The sequence below is a fragment of the Mobula birostris genome, chromosome 10 (genome assembly GCF_030028105.1).
Source record: "Mobula birostris isolate sMobBir1 chromosome 10, sMobBir1.hap1, whole genome shotgun sequence".
NCBI lineage: Eukaryota > Metazoa > Chordata > Chondrichthyes > Myliobatiformes > Myliobatidae > Mobula > Mobula birostris.
In genome coordinates, this window is record NC_092379.1 from 123162182 (window position 1) to 123187397 (window position 25216).

The window sequence follows — 25216 nt, forward strand, 5'->3', positions numbered from 1 at the left end:
GCCTGAAGGCACACACTCAGCAATTCAGGAACAGCTCCTTCCCCTCTGCCATCCAATTTCTAAATGGACATTGAACCCTTGGACACTACCTCACTTTTTTAATATATATTTTTTCTGTTTTTTTGCACGATATTTAATCTATTCAATATACGTACACTGTCATTGATTTATTTATTTATTATTACTTTATTTTGGTGTTTTTCTTCTATACTGTGTATTGCATTGAACTGCTGCTGCTAAGTTCGCAAATTTCACAGCACATGCCGGTGATAATAAATCTGATTCTGATTCTGAAATGCTGATTTGTTACCACCTTTGATTCAGCCAACGATAGTGATGTCAGCAGCAAACTTAAATATGGCATTGGAGCTGTGCTTACTCTCACAAACATAAGTGTAAAGAGAGTTAGAGCAGGGGCTTAGCACATAGCCCCATGCTTCTGTGCTGATGGAGGTCATGGAGGAGATGATGTTGCCAATCCAATCTGACTGAGGTCTGCAAGTCAGGAAATTGAGGATCCAATTGCAGAAGGAGGTATTGAGGTGTATTGATTAGTTTTGAAGGGATGATAGTATTGAATACCAAGCTGTAGTCAATAAAGAATATCCTGATGTCTGCATCTTTGATGTCCAGATGTTCCAGGGTTGAGTGAAGAGCCAGTGAAATGGCATCTGCTCTGGACTTGTGCTGGTAGGCAAATTCGAACAGATCCAAATAGCTTCTCAGGCAGGAATTGATATGTTTCATCATATAAACCTACAACCCAGTAGGTTATCAGTTACCAAATTGTTCGCCCATCGTCAACATCGATGAGGACCTTGACACCTTTATGATGGTGTTGAGACTAGCGCGTGATTTGGACTTAAGTGAAGGAGAGTTGCGCAGCATCAGCCTCACTCTCTCTTCCCAATTCCCATCTGGATCCAGTGGCAAGACAGAGTCTAGACAGCTGGAGATGGGACTAGGCGCAGTGGATGACCGGGATGTTTTCTGTGTCTTGTCCTTCTCTACATGTTCCCCGACACTTGCAGAGACCGTCTTCTTGACCATTGGACCTTCCATTGGTCTCGTCCACTCAATCTGCCGGAGTCTGTCTTCGCATGCTGGGATAGACAACTCCCTATCTCACCGAGGGTTTGAGACCCGTCGGCTACCCTCACCTGGTTTAGCCGGCTTGTCGAAGCCGTTGCCCGGGGTGTGGCCGCTGTCGCATGCAAACAGCTACGGGGAGCCACAGGTGAGAGCTGAGTGCCAGGTGGGGACCAAAGGTGGAGAAACCGCCTGAAAAGGACGTGACATGATCCCCCACCAGAGGTGCTACCCCTCCCTGACACCCCATACACCCCAGTTACCAAATTAACTTGCACATGAAACCAGAATACTACTTGTTAATAATTCATTCACAATTGAGATCAATTTCCCAAGGAACTTGCAGCTGCAAATTGAAATGTACAAAATTCTAAACACACAAGATTCTGCAGAAGCTGGAAATCCAGAGTATCCCACACAAAATGATGGAGGAATTCAGCAGTTCAGGCAGCGTCTATGGAGAGAAATGAACAGTCGCTGGTTCAGGCCAAGGCCTTTCACCAAGTCTGGAAAAGAAGAAGAAGGAAGCCAAAATGAGAAGATAGGAGGAGGGGGAAGAGTGCACGCTGGCAAGTGATAGGTGAAACCAGGTATGGGGGAAGATGTGTGGCTGGGCAAGGGGGTATGAAGTAAGAAGCTGGGTGATAATAGGTAAAAAGGGTAAAGGGCTGAAGAAGAAGGAATCTGATTGGAGAGGATAGTGGACCGTGGGAGAAAGCGAAGGAGGAGGGGCACCACGAGGAGGTGACAGACTGGTGAGGAGAAGAGAAGGGTTAAGAGTGGAGCCAGAATGGAGAATGGAAAAGGAGGGAGAAGAAACGACTGGATGTTGGAGCAATCTATGCCATCTGGCTAGGGGGGGTACCCAAAGAGAATATGCGGTGTGGCCCCTCCAATCTGAGGGTGGCATCATGGTGGGAGTAGAGAAGGCTAAGGCCTGACGAGTTGAAATGGGAATGGAATGTGGAACTAAGATAGTTGGCCACCAAAATTCTGAGAGGGTTCAACGGGGTGGCTGCAGAGAGGACTATTGATCCCACCTGAAGAATATATAGTCACAGGTCACAATCTAAAAGCAAGAGATAGGGCTTCTAGGAAATGGGGAGTTATTTCTGCACTCAAAACTATTTGGCATTTTCAACCCTGGAGTGAAGTAGATGCTGTGCGTCTTCAGAAAAGAGATCAATAGATTTCTGGATACCAATAGGATCAAGGGTTATAGGGAAAATGGTGTCTGGGGAAGATGGCAAGATATGATTAGGTTGAATGGCCAATGTAGCACAAAGGGTGAAATAGTTAATTCCTAATCTTATTTCTAATGGTCTTCATTTCTTTTATTACTGTGTTTCACATGTTGGAACCTCATGCAGATTTGAAAATCTGTTTCAGTGACCTTTCTAAAAAAACATTTTTTTTTGCAATTCCACCGCCAAAGATAGATCAAATTAGATAGTTTGTAATAAAGCCAAGCTCTAGCCAGGAATGTTTATTTTCACCAGCCAAGTTAGTTAAATAGTTTGACTAAAAGTTTTGTTCATAACATTGACAAAAATGGAGCATGCTGTCCAAAATGTGATCAAATCTGGTGCCCTCTGCTTGATTTGAACTAAACCCTTTGCCAAGTCCCTCAGGACGGAATCAGGCATAAAATGGGTGCTTATCCTAAGCAATTGATTTTAGAGATTAGAGAAATTAGCTTTATTTTGTTAATTGTACATAGAAAGATTAAAACATACAGTGAAAAGCATTGTTTGCATCAAATCAAATCAGCTGGGGGCAGCCTGCAAGTGTCGCTGTCATAACATGGTGACAGTGTACTACCTCAACCCACAGAGCACAGTGCAAAGGTCTTTGGCACACGTTTATAGCTAGGGTGCCCAAAACCTTCGCACAGTACTATTTTTCAACGTGGAGCAGAAAGTGAGTTTGTCAATCTGGCGGGAGCAAAGGATGCTGGGAATAGCAAGGGTGGAGTGCCTCAGGAGGGGTGTGGGACGGGTGGCAGAGAAGGAGTGATGGGGCAGGGGGGCATGGGTGCAGACACATCCAACCCTGGGTGCAAGCTCATTCGATTCCACACAATTGGTTTATAGATCATTACAATTTTTTTTCTCTGGTGCTTCCCACTCCCATCCCCTTTCCCAACTATGACTCCCCTCTTCCTGCCCCCTACCCACTTTCAGTCCACAATGGAGACTCAAATCAGAATCAGGTTCATCATCACTCACATATGTCATGAAATCTGTTTTTTTTTTGTGGCAGCAGTACAGTTCAATACATAAAATTACTTACTTAGGCACAAATACCTACAGGGACGAGGTCCAGCACCTGGCCGCCTGGTGTGCTGACAACAACCTGGCCCTTAACACCCAGAAGACCAAGGAAATCATTGTGGACTTCAGGCATGCCAGGAGTCACATTCATGTCCCCATCTACATCAACGGAACTGTAGTGGAGCGTGTGTCAAGCTTCAAATTCCTTGGTGTCCACATTTCCGAGGATCTCGCCTGGTCCCTGAACTCCTCCATCCTGATGAAAAAGGCACAACAGTGCTTTTATTTCCTGCGGAGCATCAAGAAAGTTCACCTCTGTCCCAGGATACTGACAGACTTTTACCGCTGTACCATTGAGAGCATACTCACCAACTGCATCTCAGTGTGGTATGGCAATTGTCCTGTATCGGATCACAAAGCACTCCAGTGTGTGGTGAAAACTGCCCAGTGGATTATCAGCACCCAATTGCCCACCATTGAAAACATCTACCATAAGTGCTGCCTGGGCAGGGCGAAAAGCATTATCAGGGATGCATCTCACCCTAACCATGGACTTTTTACTCTCCTCCCATCCAGTAGGCACTACAGGAGCCTCCACTCCCCCACCAGCAGGCACAGGAAGAGCTTCTTCCCTGAGGCTGTGACCCTGCTGAACCTCTCATCACAGCGCTAAGCAGTATTGCATCCATATTGTACTGACTCAGTACTTTTAGATTTGTGTGCTGTAGCCCTTTTTTTATTCACAGTTATTTTGTAAATAACACTATTCTTTGCATTTCCGGTCAGACGCTAACTGCATTTCATTGGCTTTGTATCTGTACTCGGCACAATGACAATAAAGTTGAATCTAATCTAATCTAAAAATATATATATCTAGGGATGCTTGAGACCTATGCACAATACTGTACATCCTTGAAGGGTGGGAGGAAACTGGAGTACCTGGAGGAAACCCGTGTTAAAATCCCTTACGACAGTGGTGGTATTGGAACCTCGGTCAGTGATCGCTGGTGACATAAAACGATTGCACCAACCCTTACGCTGCCTTGCCGCCCATTGTACTCTGATCAGAGCATCCCTCTACATGAACATTCTGCTCTCAGTCTCTGCTGGCCCACAGACAGACACGTCCCTGTCATCTGTTTAGACTGAGGCCAGGGTGAATAGCAGCAAAAACAAGGGCCGTGCTTCCTCATGGTCCGACTGATCTTGTACAGCCCTCGCCGTCAGATGCTGTCTGAAAGCACTGGGAAAATGGTACTAGAGCATCCACAAAGAACAGGCTGAAAGGTACAGCCAAGGTGAAGCAGTAACTGGGAACGTGGGATCCTCTCTCACCGCTCCCCCTCTGTGACCTCTGCGGCCCTCTGAGTCTTCGACCACGTGCTTACCCAGCCTGGTTTCACTTGTTATCATCTTGTCTGTCTCCCTCCCCTCCTCCCCACCTTTTAACTCAAATTCTTCATCTTCTTTATCCCCAATCCTGCTGAAGGATCTCGGCCCGAAATGTCGACTGGACCCTTTTCCATAGATGCTGCTGAGTTCCTCCAGTATTTTGACCGCGTTGCTTGGATTTCCAGCATCTGCAGATTTTCTCTTGTTTGTGTGGGAATGGTACTCCATTTCAATCGTGGGAAAGAAGCAGGTCATCAGTTATCTGGTTAGGCCACACTTGGAGTACTGTGTCCAGTTCTGGTCGCCTCACTATAGGAAGGATGTGGAAGCAGTGGAAGGGTACAGAGGAGATTTACCAGGATGCTGCCTGGTTTAGAGATCAGAGATTAAGGGAGCTAGGGCTTTACTCTTTGGAGAGAAATAGGATGAGAGGAGACATGATAAAGGTATACAAGATATTAAGAGGAATATATAGAGTGGACAGCCAGCGCCTCTTCCCCAGGGCACCACTGCTCAATACAAGAGGACACGGCTTTAAGGTAAGGGGTGGGAAGTTCAAGGGGGATATTAGAGGAAGGTTTTTTACTCAGAGAGTGGTTGGTGTATGGAATGTACTGCCTGAGTCAGTGGTGGAGGCAGGTGCACTAGTGAAATTTAAGAGACTACTAGACAGGTATATGGAGGAATTTAAGGTGGGGGGTTATATGGGAGGCAGGGTTTGAGGGTCGGCACAACATTGTGGGCCAAAGGGCCTGTACTGCGCTGTTCTATTCTATGTTCTATGTTATAAGGTGCTCTTTATACTTTTTACAATTATTTATAAGGGTTCGGATTGGAAGTCCCACGTGGGCAGGAGGAACAAGGTCTGATGACACCCTGAGTTCATAAGTCGGTGAGACCAGAGCTGGAGGCCTAGTGTTCAGGTCCTATCATTAGTGAGTTCAGAGTTCGAGACATACTGTTTTCATGATCGACGGCTGCTGGTGTCTGTTATGTTTTGAAACTACAGAACATAAAACTAACTGAAAGTAAAGCAAAGAAGCTGAGAATAACTTGTATGCTAAGCTTTTACTTTAGCAAGGTATGCATGTATTTTGTGGTAGCATCATGACATATGCAGTTCACTTATTTTTACATATAACCCGTAATGAATAATTTAAGCAAACAAGAATGCTTAATTAAACAACATACTTACGATATGACACAAATATTACCGAAATATTAAAGGCACAACAGTGTCGATGCTGAGGAGCGAGGCCCGAAGATCGAATCAGAAATTCGGAAGTTGAGGCCCATTGGCCGGAGCCTGGGCCTGAGAATCTCTGCAAGTCGACAGGGGAAGTCAAAGCCTAATGTCTGTAGGCCTGATTCTGAGTCTGAGCTGGAGACCGAAGGAGACGACCTGTCCTAGGGATAGAGGGCTTTGTATATGTATGGGTGGGAGGGAGAAAAGGGGTTTCCCTTGCTGTCGCTGTTTTGTTGCTTGTTATGTTCTGTTTTGTTCTATGTTGTCCTGCTGAGCATTGTGGGTATGCTATGTTGGCGCCAGAATGTGTGGTGACACTTGCGGGCTGCCCCCAGCGCACCCTCAGGAGTGTTGTTTATTAATGTAGATGACACATTTTACTGTATGTTTTAATGCTCCCGCAGACATCCCACCTCTCCCGGAAGTTCTGGGAGTCTCCGGCATATGAATAGTGGCTCCCTGATGCCCACAAATTATATACAATATCACGGAAATCAATTTTTTTGAGAGCAATCGAGAGAAAGCAAGAGAGAGCGCGCACACGAGAAAGAGCAAGAGGGAGCACGAAAGCAAGCAAGCGAGAGAGAAAGCGCGTGAGAGAGCGCGAGAGAGCATGAGAAAGCAAGCGAGCGAGAGAGAGCACGAGCGAAAGCAAGCGAGAGCGCTTGAGAGCGCACGAGCAACCATGAGGGAGAGAGAGAGAGAACGCGCCATGGCAGAGTGTTCCAATAAAAATATAAAACGTACGTCACCCCAGACTATCCTAAAGTGTACCCCTGCCTAATAGGGGTCAAAATAATGACAGTGTTGCTCACTGCATTGTTTGCAACAATGACTTTTCTATTGCCCATGGTGGGTTAAGGCTGTAAAAGACATGCTGAGGTGAGTTTAACAGGTGTCATTCGTTCATTAGCATAGCTAACGTTATTTAAACTAGCTGGCTAGCTGCTAAGGAGCTACTCTATTGCAGACATCCCACCTCTTCCGGGAGTCTCCTGCAAATTGATGGTGCTACCTCCCTGAAATGAGTTTTTGCAGGATGGGATGTCTGTTCCCGTGATAAATAAACTTGAATCTTGAATTTTGATATTACTGTATATGCTGCAAGTGAGGAGGCCCGACATCTGCTTCTGCATAGCAGCAGTCACCTATGCTCTCTTTCACTTCATGTGGAGTTTGAAAGCCAACCAGGTTTGTGGAGACAGGATGTATACATTGCCAGAGAAAGTGCCAAAATGTTCCTTGACCCGATGGTTACGTTTGCAGGTGTCTGCAGCAGGCAATGTGCAGACGCTTGAGTCACTGTCACAGTCACATGTTGCATCTAGCTGTGCCCAGTATCAGAATGGATGGGCCTGAACACGTTGCCATGGAGCATCCTATTCAGCTGAACCAAGCCATCTCACCTGCCCCTTGGAGAAAAGTCAATCAGGCAACAGACTGCACAGAATGTGCCCAAAGCCCAGTGGGGAAAGGAGATCAGATTTTCCCACGCAGATTCTCAAAGTCTTGTGGAAGAAAATCCCAGAGTCAGAACTTTCAATCAAGCACCAAGAATGTGACAGTGGAGCTGTGCTTGGCTGGTGGTGTGAGGAGCCAGCCCACCACTCCCCTTTTGTGATCCTCAAACAGGACTGAGTTTGAACACCACCGCACATTACGCTTGGAAAACTGTGTTGTGGACGAGGCCATCATCTATCTCCTTGAATGTGCAAAGCCTTGAAGTTCAGCGACCGTTGTCAAAATTCACACCAAGCAGACATACTCTACGGGTACCCTACAGGGTATCCCCAGGAACACACACACACACACAGTCAAACATCAACCACTGCTGAAGGTTAGTAGTATGCTCTAGAATCTGCCGGTCTTCCAGTGCACAGAGTTGTCAACAGCAGGTTAGCATATCCCAAAGTCCAGGACGATGTACTAAGGGATGCACTGAAGCTCAGTTAAGTCTTCCCAAAGACTCCAGGGGAAACGCCACCATTTAAAAACCTCCCACAACTCCCACTGAGATGCTGGAACTCATGCAAAAGCCTTCAAAACATATTATTCAACGAATAAATTTTTTTAATGAAATGATGTCATATCAAAGGAAATGTAAATCTTGTCAGCCAAAGAAATGATATGGTTTGCACTGTAAATGGTGACATAGGAATGTAAGTATTATATAAAAGCAAATATTATGAATAAATCAAAAGAAAAGGTTTGCAACTACAGAATTTTTTATTTCATTGATCTCAAAATACATTGAAACGTGAAACAAGAAGAAAAGTAATGAGGCAAAGAGGAAAAACTAAAAATATAATTAAAGTCTCAGAAAATGAAAAAAAAGGAAGAAAATAAAATGTGAGTAAAGAGGATAGGCATTAATATTAAGCATTCATTACATTTTGAATCCTTTGTAGCTATTTTAATTCAGCTTCTCTTTGTTGTTGTACCATAAATTATTCTTCGGGTTATGTCCCTGATCTCCACATTTTAGAGGGAGTCAGTTTGTGGATCTATTAGACTTTTGGTAGGGTAAGTTGAAAGCAAACAGCAATGACACAATGAAATGAAGACTTAGAAGACTGTAGGTGCTGAAATCTGGAGCAAAAAACCTGCTGGGGGGACTCACCAGGTTAGACAGCATCTGCAGAGGGAAATAGACATTGGGTCGAGACCAGAAGAAAGGTCTTGACTGGAAAACTTGACTATCTAGTTCCCTCTGCAGATAATGCCTGAACTTCTAAGTTCCCCGGCAGTTTGTTTTCTGCTCAGGATACAGTAAAATGCTAGAAATACTCCTTGAAGCTGGCGGCATCTGTGAAGAGAGAAACTGATTTAACTTTTTAGGACAAGAGTTCTTCATCAAGCCTTGAATTGATACTTTACTATTCAAATGAGACCCAATGAAACAACGGACCTAATTCCAGTCAACTTTACCCACCACCCAGAATCACAGTCTCTGTCCATTGCCTACCCTGCCAGTACAGCAAAGGTGCAGCGTTTCACAGAAACTGACTGGACACTCAGGGGTCAGGTGAGACTTCAACAGCACCTAGGCAAACTAAGGCTGAGTACCACTGAGGTCCTACTAACACTGCCTTCCCTTCCCCTGTGGGGCGGCACTGTAGCATAGTGGTTAGCACAACACTTTACTGTACAGGCAACCCAGGTTCATTTCCCGCTGCTGACCGTAAGGAGTTTGTACATTCTACCCATAACCGCGTGGGTTTCCAAAGACATACCGGTTGGCAGATTAATTGGTCATTGTAAATTGTCCCATGATTAGGCTCGGATTAAACCAGGTGATTGCTATGCGGCACGGCTCAAAAGGACAGAAGGGCCTATTCTGCTCTGTATTCAGCCAGAGACTCATTCCACCGAGATGCAACACAGAGCGTCATAGGAAGTCATTCCTGCCTGTGGTCATCAAACTTTACAACTCTTTCCTTGGAGGTCAGACACCCTGAGCCAATAGGCTGGTCCTGGACTTATTTCCTGGCATAATTGACATGTTACTATTTAACTATTTATGGTTTTATTACTATTTAATTATTTATGGTGCAACTGTAACGAAAACCAATTTCCCCTGGGATCAATAAAGTATGACTATGACTATGACTATGTCTATCTCGATAAAGAAATAAAAATGTTCTGACCACCTATAATCAGAAGAAAAGCCTTCACCTCGTAAAAATAGAACATGCTTTAAACTTCTAAGTACAGAAGTAAATCTAGTAAACCTAGAGACATTTAACAACATATAATTGGTGCAAATGATTTACAATTAAAACTTCCTTATTAAAATATAACAAAAATGATTTAAAACACCTTAGGTTGCAAAGAAATAATTAAGGCTTAAAAAGACTTATCTCTTTCTACCTAATTTCCAGGTCAGGAGTCCTCATTCGAGTGACACTGTGGACTCTAGCTGGTGAAGAGTCACACAGCTAACATCCTCTACGTCCTGTTGTAGATCTGCAGCCCTTTCGGATTCCACCGCTGGACGACACACCGAGTCTGGTGGTGAGCAACTGCATATAAATATTTCCCCTCCGATTAGTAGGCACTATTAGTAACAGTCGGCCCAACATGTTTGAAATAATTTTCAGTTTAAAATGACAAGCAAATTTATTTTACAAAAGCAAATATATTTTATTAAAACAAATAGATATTCACAGACATAGATTAGAAAAAAAACAAGCAAGTAATCTTGTTCTAATTCTTTAAGTTGATTAAATTCAAGCATTGTTGCTCTACAAGCTAAGCTGATTTTTTTGTAAGTAAATTTAAATGTAAAAGTGTTTCTCTTTTTAACCTCTCCGACTTTATATAATTCCCTTTCCCATTTCGATATGTTGGTCCATGGCCTTTTCTACTTCCATGATGAGGCCACATTCAGTTTGGAGGAGCTGCGCCTCATATTCTGACTGGGTAGCCTCCAACCTGATAGCACAAACATCTATTTCTCTTAACTTCCAGTAATTACTCCCCCTTCCTTCTTCTCTCTTTTTCCATACCCTGTTCTAGTTCCCTCCTTCACACCTTCTCTTCCCTTCTGCCCATCGCCTCCTTCTGAATCCCCTACTCCTTTCCTTTCCTCCATGGTGCAAATGTCCTCTTCTATCAGATTGTTCTCTTTCAGCACCTTACCTCTTCCACCTATCACCTGCCAGTTTCTTACTTTATCCTCCACCTCCCGCACCCATCTAGTTTCCCCCTCTCCTGGTTTCACCTGTCACCTGCCAGCTTATACTCCTTCCCCTTCCCCTTCCCCTTCTCCTTCCTTCTTTTTCTGGCTTCTTCACCTTTCCTTTCCAGTCCTGCCAGAATTTTTGACTGTTCAGTCCACTCGATCCCAACCTTTTTACGCCATGGACCAATACCATTAAGCAAGGGTTCCCACGGACTCCAGGTTGGGATAGATGCTGCCTGACTTGCTGAGTTCACTCACAGCTTGTGTATGTTGCTCAAGATTTCCAGCATCTGTAGAATCCCTTGTGTTCATATAATTTTAACTGCCTCTGAGCAATTCAAATGCATTTTTACTCTTTTCATGGTTTCAGACTGATTTATTTTTCCAGACATTGGATGGCAGAGAGTTTGGACCTCTGGAGTTAAAGTGGAAATGAAAGACATGTACAAACTGAAGCAAACCAACTGCAAGACCTTGTTCCTCTCTCTCTAGCCTGTAACCAATGAATCATTGCAGCATCAGGAGAGATCCCGGCTCACTCCCTGTGAAATTCCTCTGCCCCTGCTTCCTTTTTTTCTCTACTTTTCTTTTCCACAATCCTGCTAAAAGTGATAGGCATCAGAATCAGGTTTATTATCACTGACATATGCTGTGAAATTTGTTGTCTTGTGGGAGCAATACATTACAATGCATAAAATGTTCAATAAATTATAATAAGAAATATAAACTTTAAAAAATCGTGTAAAAAGACAGCAAAAATAGTGAAGTAATGTTCATGGGTTTGTTGTCTGTTCAGAAACCTGATGGCAGAGGGGAAGAAGCTGTTCCTAAAATGTTGTGTATGTGTCTTCAGTCTCCTGTATCTCCTCCCTGATGGTAGTCATGAGAAGATGGCATGTCCTGGGCGGTGAGGGTCTTGGATGTTGGATACTGCCTTTCTGAGGCATGGTCTTTTGGAGGTATTCTCGATGGTGGGGAGGCTAGTTTTCCTGCATCCAAGAGCGTGGGGAGTATAGGTCAAAATTCCAAATTGCAGGGATGTACCTAACACAGTCATTCCTGTCATTTGCACCCAGCAACACGGGCTGGAAAAGAGGGTCCTTTTGAAGTCCACAGAACTGATGCGTCTGATTATTTGTGCTGACACTGGGTGGTGGGGTTCCCTTTCCTACAGCTGCCACTGCTGAAGCAGCTCCATACCCTCTCCATTTACTTCAGAGGAAAAGTGAGTCTGAGAGCTCGGTTTTCTGCGGCATTCATCCAACATGTACAATTGAAAGATGATGATGCAGCAGCTGTGGCCATCTGCAGCCGGCCATAACAGGTTATTCCTGTTCTCCTTGGCAGACAAAAGGTTTCATCTAATAATAGTGGAATTAACGCTTCAAGTGGGGACAAAGGGCTACTGTACTTTTCTGTATGTCTTTCTTTCAGGAAAGCTAATAAGCTCACAACTGTTTCAAAATCCACACCAATACAGTTCTATATCAGGATCGGCATCTTATAAAAATGCATGCTGGATTAAATATTCTCGAGATAGATCTGCCTGAGGAAAGACTTCACCTTTATCAGTCCAAGATTGTTAATTTTGGAGGTAGGCTACCCTTTGCAAGATTGATACATGTGCTAAATTTTCCTGATGCGTTTCTTGTTCTGTGCACTAGATATACTAGGCTGAAGTCTTGGGATGGAATCAGTTCAGTGCCAGGATTGTGGAGACCACAGATGAATTGTTGAGTCCCTTCTAAATGAAAAATTAAACAGAAATTAGTAGGTACTGGCAACAACTGGTACAAGAGACAGAGTGGGTCTTGCTAACATGAACCTTGATATCTAGCAGGCAGAGAGGGAAAGCGGGGTGGACTGGAATACAGAGGGCGAGAAGAACGTGGCCAAAATGCTGAAGGAACTCAGCAGGTCTGGCACCATCTACGAAAATAAATGAACAGTCGACGTTTTGGGCCAAGACCCTTCTTCAGGACCGGAAAGGAAGGGAGAGGACGCCAGAATAAAATGTTAGCAGGGGTGGGTGAGGGCGGGAGAGAGGAAGGAGGCCTAGCTGGAAGGTGATAGGTGAAGCCAGCTGGGTGGGAAAGATAAAGGCCTGGAGAAGAAGGAATCTGATAGGAGAGGAGAGTGGAGAGAGAAGAAGGAGGGGGAACAGGAGAGGTGACATGCAGGTGAGGAGAAGAGGTGAATCGAAGACGAGGAAAGGGGAAGGGGAAAAAATTACAAGGAGGAATTGGTGTGCATACCATCAGGTTGGAAGCTACATAGACGGAATATGAGCTGTTGCTCCTCCACGCCGAGGGTGGCCTCTTTGTGGCAAAGGAGGAGGCCATGGTCCGACATATCAGAATGGGAATGGGGCTAGGAATTAAAATGGTTGGCCATGGGAAATGGAGTGGAGGTGCTCAACAAAGCAGTCTTCCAATTTACATCAGGTCTCACAAGTGTAAAGGAGGCAGCATTGGGAGCACCAGATACAGTAGATGACCCCAACAGATTCACAAGTGATGTGTTGCCTCACCTGGTAGGACTGTTTAGTGCCCTGATTGGAGGTAAGGGAGGAGATGAATAGGCAGGTGAAGCACTTCTTTCACTTGAGGGATGTGTGCCAAGAGGGAGGTTAGTGGGAAGGGACAAATGGACAAGCAAATCACAGAGGGCGTGATCCGCGCAGAAAGTAGAGAGTGGGGGGAGGTAAAGAGGATAGTGAAACTTTGTCCTGGATAGTGAAACTTTGAAGTACACAGACCTCAAGGCTCGGACTAATTTGGCCATATTTTCAGCAAGTTGGATTTTATTTTTATAGAATATAGAAAATCTACAGCATGTACCTATCTAAGAAACTCTTGAAAGACTCTGTTGTATTCGCCTCCACCACTGTCGCTGGCAGTGCATTCCACACACCCACCACTCTCTGTGTGGAAAACTTACCTCTGACATCTCCTCTGTACCTACTTCCAAGCATCTTAGAACTGTGCCCCCTCGTATTAGCCATTTCAGCCCTGGGAAAAAGCCTCTGACTATCCACACGATCAATACCTCTCATGATCTTATACACCTCTGTCAGGTCATCTCTCAAACTCCGTCGCTCCAAGGAGAAAAGGCCAAGTTCACTCAAACTGTTCTCATAAGGCATGCTCTCCAATCCAAACAAAATCCTTGTAAATCTCCTCTGCACTTTCTCCATAACATCCACATCCTTCCTATAGTGAGGTGACCAGAATTAAACATAATAACAGCCAAAGTGTGTCTGTAGGTCATAGAATCAGTTCAGAGGTGTGGTGAGTGAAGTCATCCACCACCAGTTCAGGACCCTGATGGCTGCAGGGTAATAACTGTTCCTGGACCTATGGTGATAGGGAGGAGACAGCATTGTATGGATGTTGCTTCCTTGTGGCAGTGCTCCATGTAAATGTACTCAATGATGGGTAGTGCTCTGCCTGTGATGGACTGAGCTGGACCTACCACTTTCTTTAACCCTTTCCATTCCTGGGCATTGGTGGTTTCATACCAGGCTGTGATGTATCCAGTTAGGATGTTCTCCACTGTGCACCTATAGAAGTTTGTCAAAGTTTTTGGTGACATGCTGAATCTAAACAAACTTCTAAGAAAGTAGAGGCATATTTTATTGTATTTTTTTTTCTCAGCTCAAGCTGGTAAAACTGGAATAACAGTAATAATATTTAGCCGAATGTGTGACAACACTTGCAAGCTAACCCTAGGCTGTGTTGATTGTTAATGCAAGTAACTCATTTCAGAGTATGTTTCAATGTACAAGGTTCTTTAAGGTTGTTATAGCCAGGGTGGTACTGGGGCAAGCTCCCACTACCTACTAAATGCTCCCAATGGCCTGTGTCTCAAAAGGCCTCTGACAACCAAATCCAGCTCCTGGTCTTCACGTGTGACTATCTACTAAGCCTGGCTGGACCATTTCTAGGCAGCATCTATGGAAAAGGTGGGGGGGGGAGGGAAGGGAGAAACAGTTGACATTTTGGCCGAGACCCTACAGCAGGACTATACCTATTCATGGGTAAACCCAAGGGAAAAATCTGGAGCTGGAGTCGCCAAGGCAGCCCTACATTGAATTCAATGCTGACTGGCAATTCCTGCAATGCTGCTGGTGCCAAACTGTTTCAGTCTCTGCCATTCCTTGGAGTTCAGCAGATGCGTGGAGAGGGGAAGCTTGCTACATGGGCAACAGCTTGCTCTCCACATCGTACTGCCCAGGCTTGCGTATCTAGTCGACCCTGACCAATGGAGGCCCATATTACACATGTGATATGAAGTAAATCTGAATCTGAATCTGCCTATGCACAGTGAATAGTTTGTTGTAATGCCAACGACCGATGGAAGATTGTGTTGGTGTTCATTTCCCCTGAGGGGACAGCTGGTGCTCCTTCTGGGAGAGTAGATTGCAATTCCTTCTTTTATTGCACTACACAAGTCCAGTTTCTTTACGAAAAGTAAAAGGTTGGACAAAAACGGAACTGATCAGGAGAACGACTGCATCAGCTCAATCATCTGCAGATCATTAGTCTGAGATTTATTTTTTCCACCACAATGAAGTTCCAGTTTTTGAAATTCTCCCAAAGTAAGTTACATTGAGTTTATTATCATACGAACAACATGAGGTATAGATACAATGAAAATTGTTCAGCAGCATCACAGGCACAGATTCAGAAGGTAAATTATATATAAATTGTACATAAATTATACAAGACAGTGAAGCAAAAGACTAGGCAAAATAAGACAGTAGTGCAAAAACACAATTAAAAACAAACCCATGGTTTTATAATCAAAAGGTTGATTATAGTGTTCCATCGCTGAGATGGAATTAGATTTATGCAGATCAGTTCAAGAAACTGATGACTGTAAGAAAGTGGCTGTTCTTGAATCTGCTGGTGTGGTACCTCAGGTTTCAGGCACACAAAGAACATCAATACTGCATAATGAATACTGCGGGAACAGGCAAGTATGGGCATTTCACTATTTTTATATAAGGAAGAAAAAAAGACATAAAAAGTGAATAAATAACAGAGTATATATGGAACAGATTTTGCCCACATCGTGGGAATGTGTATTCCCACATTTAAGAGCTTGTGCCGTGTGCTTCGTAACATTTCAAAAGGAGATCAGATATTTGAGAAAGAAACAAAATTACAGCAATTCTGGGAAAAAACTTGGGGAACGAATAGGCTTGATCTCTCTCACTGGCCCGATGGGACAAATTCTGTGGCATGTTGATTCTCTGATTCTCTTTCCAAAACTTTTTCTTTGAAGAAGATAGGAGCAAAAAGTGAGGAAGCAAAATATGTAGAAGGGAACCAAACGAGGCAAGAAAAAGGTTCAGAATTTACCAGCACAATGTATTCTCTTTCTGTAGTTCCTGCTATTTCGCCAGAGAAGGGATATCTGCCAGATCTCCTTGCGCCCTGCATTCCTTCAGTGATAAATAAATACAGTAGATTCTGGTTAATTGGATGATTAGTTAGTCTGCACGGCTGCTTATTTGGGTCAACTTTTAAAGAACGAAAAACATTGAGAAAATATCTCAGGTTTCCTTCATTTATTTAGAACATTATGCCACTTAATTAGGGAAGTAGAGTGATGCCGAACAGTTTCTAACAGTTGCCCTTGTGTGGCCGTTAGACACAACACCACGCTTAGAGCGAACACTTTTTTAAATTGTGTCAGTTCCATGTGTCTGTGTTCAAAAAGCAGTGATTTTTTTGTCACTGATCGTTGGTGAGAAATAAGCAGTAAGACAACTTAGAGCTGTTTTGTTTACTACAGTTTTAAACATTCAGACTTGGAGATGTCAGAGACAGCCAGGTGTGAAAATGAAATGATTTCAGTACTTCATTGAGTTAGGATCTATGAAAAATTTGAAGGTATCAAAACTCATTTTGAATGGTACGGTGAAAATAAAGATGCAATTGTCTAACATTCAAAGAAGCCAGTCCAATATCTACAATAAGATCCACAAATCTGATCACCCAGGTAGACCCATTGCTTCTGTCTGCTCCTGCCCCATTGAATTTGTGTCTGCATGCCTCAACTCTGTTTTATCCCCCTTGGTTCTGTCCCTTACCACCCACATCCATGACACTTCACACACTCTCAATCTTTTCAATGACTTTCCCTGGTCCCGATCATCTCATTTTCACTATGGATGTCCAGACCCTTTACACTTCTACTCCCACCCCCTCCCCCCCAATCAGGAGGGCCTTAAAGCTCTCCATTTCTTTCTGAACAACAGACCCAACCTTTTCCCTCCATCTGGCAGAACTGGTCCTCACCCTCAACAATTTCTCCTTCAGCTCCCCCTGTAGGTTTTCACAAATAAAAGTGGTGGAGGGTTTTTATGCTTTAAGAAAACACCCGGCTGTTTCTGGCATCTCCAAGCCTGAATGCTTAAAATTGTAGTGAACAAAAACAGTTCTAAGTTATCTTACTGCTTATTCCTCACCAACTATTAGTGACAAAAAAAATCACTGCTTTTGAACCACAAGCACATGGAACTGGCACGATTTTAAAACTGCTCACTCTGAGCATGGTGTTTTTTGTATCCCAGACAGTAAACACAAAGGATGATAAAAGTACTTTACATAATTACATCATGACATCAGAACAGCCTCCTAAAGTGAACCCCAACTCTATGTTGGTGGTTGTGAATTACGTATGTTTCCACCAATTACAGTATCCTAAACAGGCTCTCCCCATCCCACCCTACCGCACCAGAATTCACTAATACCGCCATTCTGAGCCTGTCCAGAGCTCACATGAGCCTCCCAGCTCGGGTCCATGTTCCATGGGTGGAGGAACAGCAGAAGCCTCTTGCTCGCCCGGAGGTGTGCTAACACGCTTGTGTCTGGTCGTGATGGCAGGGCAGGGTAGCAGAATCCTGCAAATCTCGGTGGTCCGGTTTAAGACGATCTACCGAAAAACATCCAGGTTTGCCCCCCTTATCTAGGAGAAAAGCATTTCCTCTCTGTTCCAAGACATTGAACAGGCCATTGTAAGGGGGCCTAAGAGGACGTTGGTGTGCATCTTGACAGACAAAAACAAACGAGGCGGAATGTATGTCAACAGGAACCCAAGAGTGTTGTTTGCCATGACAGGAAGGAGGAATAGGTGCAAAGGAATTGAATTTATTGAGGAGGGTGGAATGCTGTTGAGAGGCCAGCCAGACAGTTGTGGCCTCGGGAGTAAAATCACCTGGCACTCGTAATGGCTGCCCGTATACGAACCCAGCCAAGAATGACTGCTGGTCCTCCTTAGGAGCAGCTCTGAGCCCCAGCAGGACCCATGGGAGACGATCATGCAAACGCTCATCCATCAGGGAAGCCCTCAGAGCAACCTTTAAGGAGCGGTCAAACCCCTTGCATAGGCCATTGGTCAGTGATACACCGTGGTGTGATGCAGCCTAACGCCAAGGTTCTGACCCATCACAGTCCAGAGGTCTGATATGAATTGAGGATGTGGTCAGAGTAAATATCAGATGGGATGCCAAATTGAGATACCCAGGTACTGATGACCGCCCAAGCCACGTCTGTGGCCATTGTCGATGCTAGTAGGACAACCTTGGCCATCTGGTGGTACGATCCACCGTGGTAAGGAGGCGTGTGAAACCGCGAGGGGGGAAAGAGAACCAACAAGATCCACATTAACATGGTTAAACTATCACTCGGGACCTCAAGAGGTGTCAATGGCACCTGAACGTGATGGTTAATGTTTGCCTGCTGGCACTCCACATAGGCCAATCACGCATGTCCCTTCTAAGGCTGTGCCACGCAAACTTTAATGCAGCCAGTTTCTGTGAGGCCTCCCAGCCCCGATGTGGGAAGCCATGTATGGAGTCAAAAACAGTCCACCTCCAGTTTGCAGGCACTATGGGGCAAGAGCAACTGGTTGAGACATCTCACAAGAGGGAAACCCCAGCTTCAATGAATTTAATGTCTGCCAACTGCAGGTCCATGAATACTGTTCAGTAAGCCTCGACCTCTGGGTCAGTAGTTTGGTTGTCTCTCGTGCTGGCATAGTCAACCCCTATGTGTATGACTTCAATGGCTGGCTGTGATAGGTAATCAGCCACAGCATTATTTTTCCCCTTAATATGTTGTATGTAAGCAACATATCATGTTGGCATTGCTGTCATGCAGACCAAGGGTCTGATACTTTGGCCGTTGCATGCATGAGGGTGCTTGTGGTCAACAACACGGTGAAATGGCAACCCACTAAAAGAAAACAAAAATGGCTGACAGTCAGATAAAGGCCAAAAAGCTCATGGACAAACACGTTGTAATTTATGGATCTGTTTCTTTTTGCGTAATGACTCCCCTTAGCGCTAATTATTAACTGTTAATTTACGCATGTGTATCGATTTGTTGTTCTCTCTGCAAAGTGAATATACACATTAACTTCTCCTCCAAGTACGTGCTTTTATTTGTTTGATTTGTTGTTGTACAGACACAGCAAACTGGCGAGAAGTACAAGCCTGAATGTCAGCGGATATCACCAAATTCACCAACAGTTACAAGATGACAGAATTTGGAAAGGGAGAAAGACAGCAAGAGGAGTATAAGAAATAAGGTGGATGATCTTGTTCCACTATTACAGATTGTCAGGTTTGATGTTGTGGCCATCACTGGATTGTGGCCGAAGGATGGTTGTAGTTGGGAGCTGAATGTCCAAGGTTACACATTGAATTGGAGGGATAGGAAGGTAGGCAGAGGGAGTGGTGTGGCTCTGCTGGTAAAGAATGGCATCAAATCAGTAGGAAGATGTGACATAGAATCAGAAAATGTTGAATCCTTGTGGATTGGGTTAAGAACAGCAAGGGTAAAAGGACCCTGATGGCAGTTATATACAGGCCGCCGAACAGTAGCTGGGATGTGGACCACAGGTTACAACAGGAGATAAAACATGCATGTCAAAAGGGCAAGATTATGATAGCCATGGGAGATCCTAACATGCAGGTCAATTGGGAAAATCAGGTTGGAAATGGATCTCAAGAGTCTGATTTGGTTGAATGCCTACGAGGTGGCTTTTAGAGCAGTTTGTCATTAAGCCTACTGGGGGATCAGCTATGGGTGTTATGTAATGAACCAGAGGCGATTAGGGAGCTTAAGGTAAAAGAACCCTTAGGAGGCAGTGATCACAATATGATTGATTTGAACTAGAAATTTGATAGGGAGAAAGTGAAGTCTGATATAGCAGTATTTCAATGGAGTAAATGAAATTACAGTGGTGTGAGAGAGGAGCTGGCCAAAGTAAATTGGAAAGAGATGCTGGCAGGGATGACAGCAGAGCAGCAATGGCATGAGTTTCTGGGAAAAATTAGGAAGGTGCAGGATAGGTGTATTCCAAAAGCGAAGAAATGGCAAAATAGTACAACCGTGGCTGACAAGGGAAGTTAAAGATAATGAAAAAGCAAAAGAGAGGGCATAAAACAAATCAAAAATTAGTGAGAAGACAGAGGATTGGGAAGCTTTTCAAACCCAACAAAGAGCAAATAAAAGAATCATTAGGAGGGAAAAGATGAAATGTGAAATCAAGCTAACAAACAATATCAAAGTGGATTGTAAAGGCTTTTTCAAGTATGTAAAAATGAAAGAGAGATGAGAGTGGATATAGGACCACTAGTAAATGAAGCCGAAGAAATAATAACGGGGACAAGGAGATGGCAGATGAACTAAATGAGTATTTTACGTCAGTCTTCACTGTGGTAGATACTTGCAGTGTGCCTGATGTTGAAGGGTGAGGGGGTAGAGAAGTGGGTGCGGTTACTATTACAAGCAAGAAGCTGAAAGACCTAAGGGCACATAAGTCACTTGGGCCAGATGAACTGCACTCTAGGGTTCTCAAGGAGGTAGCTGGAAAGATTATCCAGGTATTAGTAGTGATCTTTCAAAAATCTTTGGACTCTGGCATGGTGCCAGAAGACTGGAAAATTGTAAATGTCAATCCACTCTTTAAGAAAGGAGGAAGGCAGCTGAAGGGAAATTATAGACCAGTTAGCCTGACCTCAGTGATAGGAAGATACTGGAGTCATTTGTTAAGGATGAGGTTATGGAGTACTTGGTCACACAGGACACGATAGGACAAAGTCAGCATAGTTTCCTTAAGGGAATTCTTTGAGGAGATTACAAGTATGATAGGTAAAAGGGGATTCAGTGGATGTTGTATATTTGGACTTTCAGACAGCCTTTGACAAGGTGCCACATATGAGACAGCTTACCAAGTTAAGAGCCAGTGGTATTACAGGAAAGTTACTGGCATGGTTAGAGCATTGGCTGATTGGTAGGAGGCAGTGAGTGGAAATAAAAGGATCCTTTAATGGTTGGCTGCCTGTGACTAGTAATGTTCCGCAAGGGTCGGTGTTGGGACTGCTTCTTTTTATGCTGTATATCAATGATTTATTGACGGAAAAGGTGGTTTTCTTGCTAAGTTTGCAGAAAGATGTACTGGCATTGGAGAGGGTTCAGAGGAGGTTCACAAGGATAAAATAGTTATCATACGAGGAACATTTGAAGGCTCTGGATCTGTATTCACTGGAACTTTGAAGGATGAAGGGGGATCTCATCGAAACCTTTGGAATGTTGAAAGGCCTAGACAGAGTAGATGTGGAAAGGATATTTCCCATGGTGGGGAGTCTAGGTCAAGAGGGCACAGCCTCAGGATATAGGGGCGTCAATTTAAAACAGAGATGCTGAGAAATTTCTTTAGCCAGAGCATGGTGAATTTGTGGAATTTATTACCACAGGCAGCAGTGGAGGCCAGGTCAAAGGGTGTATTTAAGGCAGAGCTTGATAGGTTCTTGATTGGACATGGCATCAAAGGTTACAGGGAAAAGGCCAGGGAGTGGGGCTGAGGAGGGGAGAAAAAGAATCAGCCATGATTGAATGACGGAGTAGACTCGATTGGCCAAATGGTCTAATTCTGCTCCTATGTCTTATGGTCTTATGATCTTATGGAGAGGGCAAATTGAGCCAGTACGGTGATGGAAGAGTCAGCCACAGATGCTAGAAAATGGCGTGTGAATAATAGTGCACACTACACAGTGAGAGGCGCACAACTAGCAAAGCTAAAATAAAAATAATGTGACGATGTTAGTCAGTAAAGTTGACAAATGTGATAATGGTAATGAGGACTAGGAATTGTATATTGAGAGGGTTGAACTGTATTGTAATGTTAGCAGTGTGGATGAGGTAAAGAAAGTCACCACACTTCTTAGCTTAATGGGTGCTAGAACATAGTCTTTTAAGCAACTTAGTAACTCCTGAAAAGCCAGCAAGCAAGATATTCGACAAAATTGTTGCAATTTTGCAAAATCACTTGTGCCCAAAACCACTAGTAATAGCTGAGAGATTTAGATGTCACAAAATGAACCAGTCAAAGAATTAATGCATTTCTGAATACTTTGCAGAACTGCGCAAACTTTCCCAATACTATGAATTTAGCGATGGACTTCCCAGTGCATTAAGGAAAAGGCTTGTTTGTGGCATGCATAATCAAAGCACTCAAAAGAGGCTACTGTCAGAAAGAGACCCAACCTTAGAACAGGCATTGACCATAGCAATATCATTAGAGACTGCAGCACAGGATGCAGCAGATCTACAGAAAAAGAGTTTAGAGTGTGAAACGCACAAAATGCCCTGAATGGTGCAAAAAGCCAAACATGTATTCAATGTGGCAAATCCTCCCATGATGTAAATGACTGTTGATTCAAAGGAAAAAGTTTGCATAGGTCACATAGATAGAGTGTGCGAGTCAGAAAAAACGCACAACCAAAGAGAAAAAACCACACAGAGTGAAAAGTTTCAAACACAAAACTAAAGAAATGCATAAAATGACTGAATGTGAAACTGAATCCGACAACACGGAGTCTTTCAAAGGTGAGGTGTCATGCATATAACTATAGCATTACTGAAGCAGATTGCAAAATCACATGGATCACAATGGATGTGTTGGTGTAAAACTGATAATTGAACTAATACATGGTCAGCTTTGTTTGTAATTTCAGAGGCTAACTACAACAGACTGTTTTCTAAACTACCATTAGAAAAGACCTCGATGATGCTTAAGATCTACAAAGGTGAGAAAATGCCTCCCAAAGGCAAACTGAAAGTGAATATGATGGACGGAGACAAAACACAGCAGTTAGATCTTTATGTGGTGGAAAGTGAAGGGCCAGCACTTTTTGGACATGAGTGGTTCAGAAAACTCCAACTAGACTGGCACACAATCAGAGTTTTCAACGTTTCATCAGCAGGCAACTGCAGCCCAAATGGTAACACTAACCAGACAATATCACAGCTGCTTAATGTTAATGTGAAGGTGTTTGAGAAGGTTATTGGTAAACTCAAAGACATGAAGGCCAGAATTGAAGCAGCGACACCAAAATTTCATAAAGCACGTCCAGTGCCTTCTGCAGTACATCCTAAATTGGGTGCTGAACTTCAGAGCTTGGAGGCATCTGACATTCTCTCTAAAGTTGAGTGGGCCATACCCATTGTCCCGGTGACCAAAAAAGGGAAGGCCAGAGTTGTTTGTATTCATGAACTCCATGTTTCTGATTGCTGTGAAAAGTGGCCAGAAGTCATACCAATTAGGTTAACCACATCAGAAAAAATTGTCTCTGCTCTGAGAACTGTCTTCTCCAGGAGTGGCTTACCAGAACAATTTGTGTGTGATAACAGACTACAATACACATCAGAGGAATTCAGGCTATTCATGAAGAAAAATGGCATCAAACATATCAAATCAGGCCCTCACCACCCAGAAATGAATGGGTTAGCTGAAAGGGTTGTCGAAATGTTCAAGAAGTCCATTAAAGCTATGGACACGGAGGACATTTCTCTTCAGTACAAGATGGACGACTTCCTTTTTGTGTATCAGAACTCCGTTCATGTGATGACAAATCCAACACCTGCAGTGCTGTTCATGAGCGGGAATCTGAGATCTCGTATAGACTTCCTGAAACCAGAGCTGTGGAGGGAAGTGCAGAATAAACAATTCAGCCAGTTGCCGAGTGAAACAGCAAGGAGCTTTGAAGTTGGACAGGAAGTCCCAGTGCACGATTACTGAGAGGACACGTGGACACCCTATAAGATAGCTACAGATGTACACAGTGGATGTTGGAGATCAGACATGGAGATGTCATGTGGACCAGATACTGGATGCTCAACTGAAGAACACACCTGAGTCGAATGCATCCCACAAGATAGACACGTTACAGCTACCAGATTTTCCTCTCAGTGAAGATCATGTCACTAACAGCAATGTGACACCTGCAACAGAGAAAGTTGTCCTTGACAAGACGCCGGCCAAACCTGATGCTACCCCACAAGTCCAGAGACGCTACCCTGAAAGAAACAGTGTGCCACCCAAAAGACTGGAGCTTTAGTACAGTGAAGTTAGTTATAGACTGTTATTTAAAAAGAGAAAAATCAAGAAAACACTGTTACTGTGAGAGCATGTTTATTTGGACATGGTCTGTGAAAGCAAAATTGATTTGTTACATATACAGTTTTATGTTACGTTTATCTAAAGGAGGAGGAAGTATAATGTATGGATCCCTTTCTTTCAACGCAATGACTCCCCTTAGCACTAATTATTGACTGATAATAACTTCCGCATGCACATTAATTTGTTGCTCTCTCTGCAAAGTGAATATACATGTTAACTTCTCCTCCAAGTGCATGCCTATATTTATTTGATATGTAGTTGTACAGACACAACACGAGCTGAACTTCCTTCTGAAGCATGGACCTGCCAGCTGGAGAAGGCGAGCAGCTACTGCATGCCTCTGACCAACTGTTCTTGCACAGCACCCACAGCATAGTCTGAAGCGTTAGTAGTACTGGGTATAGGTGTGTAAGGAAGCAGGTGTGCCAGTAGGGCCGTCTTGGAAAGAGCTTGTATAGTATTATCTAATGCCCTGGACATGTCCGCTTACCAGTCAAGCATGTGATTAGGGGTATTGCTTTAGCCACACTATACAGGGGGAGCATAAGTTCAGCAGCTCATGGAATGAAGTGGTGATAGAAATTCACCATAGCTAAAAACTCTTGTAGCATTTTAGTAGTGCAAGGCAGTGGGAAATCCATAATAAAGGCTACTTTTGACGGGGGAGGGGGCAGTGTTTGCACCTTCTGTGGAGATGCAATGGCCGAGAAAGTCAAAACTTGACAACCCAAACGGGCATTTAGTGGGGTTAATAATCAACCCTAGCCGGCCGGTGGTGTAGTGGCATCAGCACTGGACTCCAAGGCAGATGATCCTGAGTTCGAACCCGGTCAGTTCCTTGCACATTTTCCATCTATGCTGAGTTGGGCGTCAAGCTATCTACGCGGTCTCGTGAAAAACAGACAAATGTTACGGACAACGCCGCCCGAAGCAACACAAAGCATGAAAAGGAACAACAACAACAAAGATCAACCTTTGTTGGCTTAAGCACTCGAAAAGTGTGCCGCGATGAGGTACATGTTTGGATTTCAAAGTTCAAAGTACATTTATTAT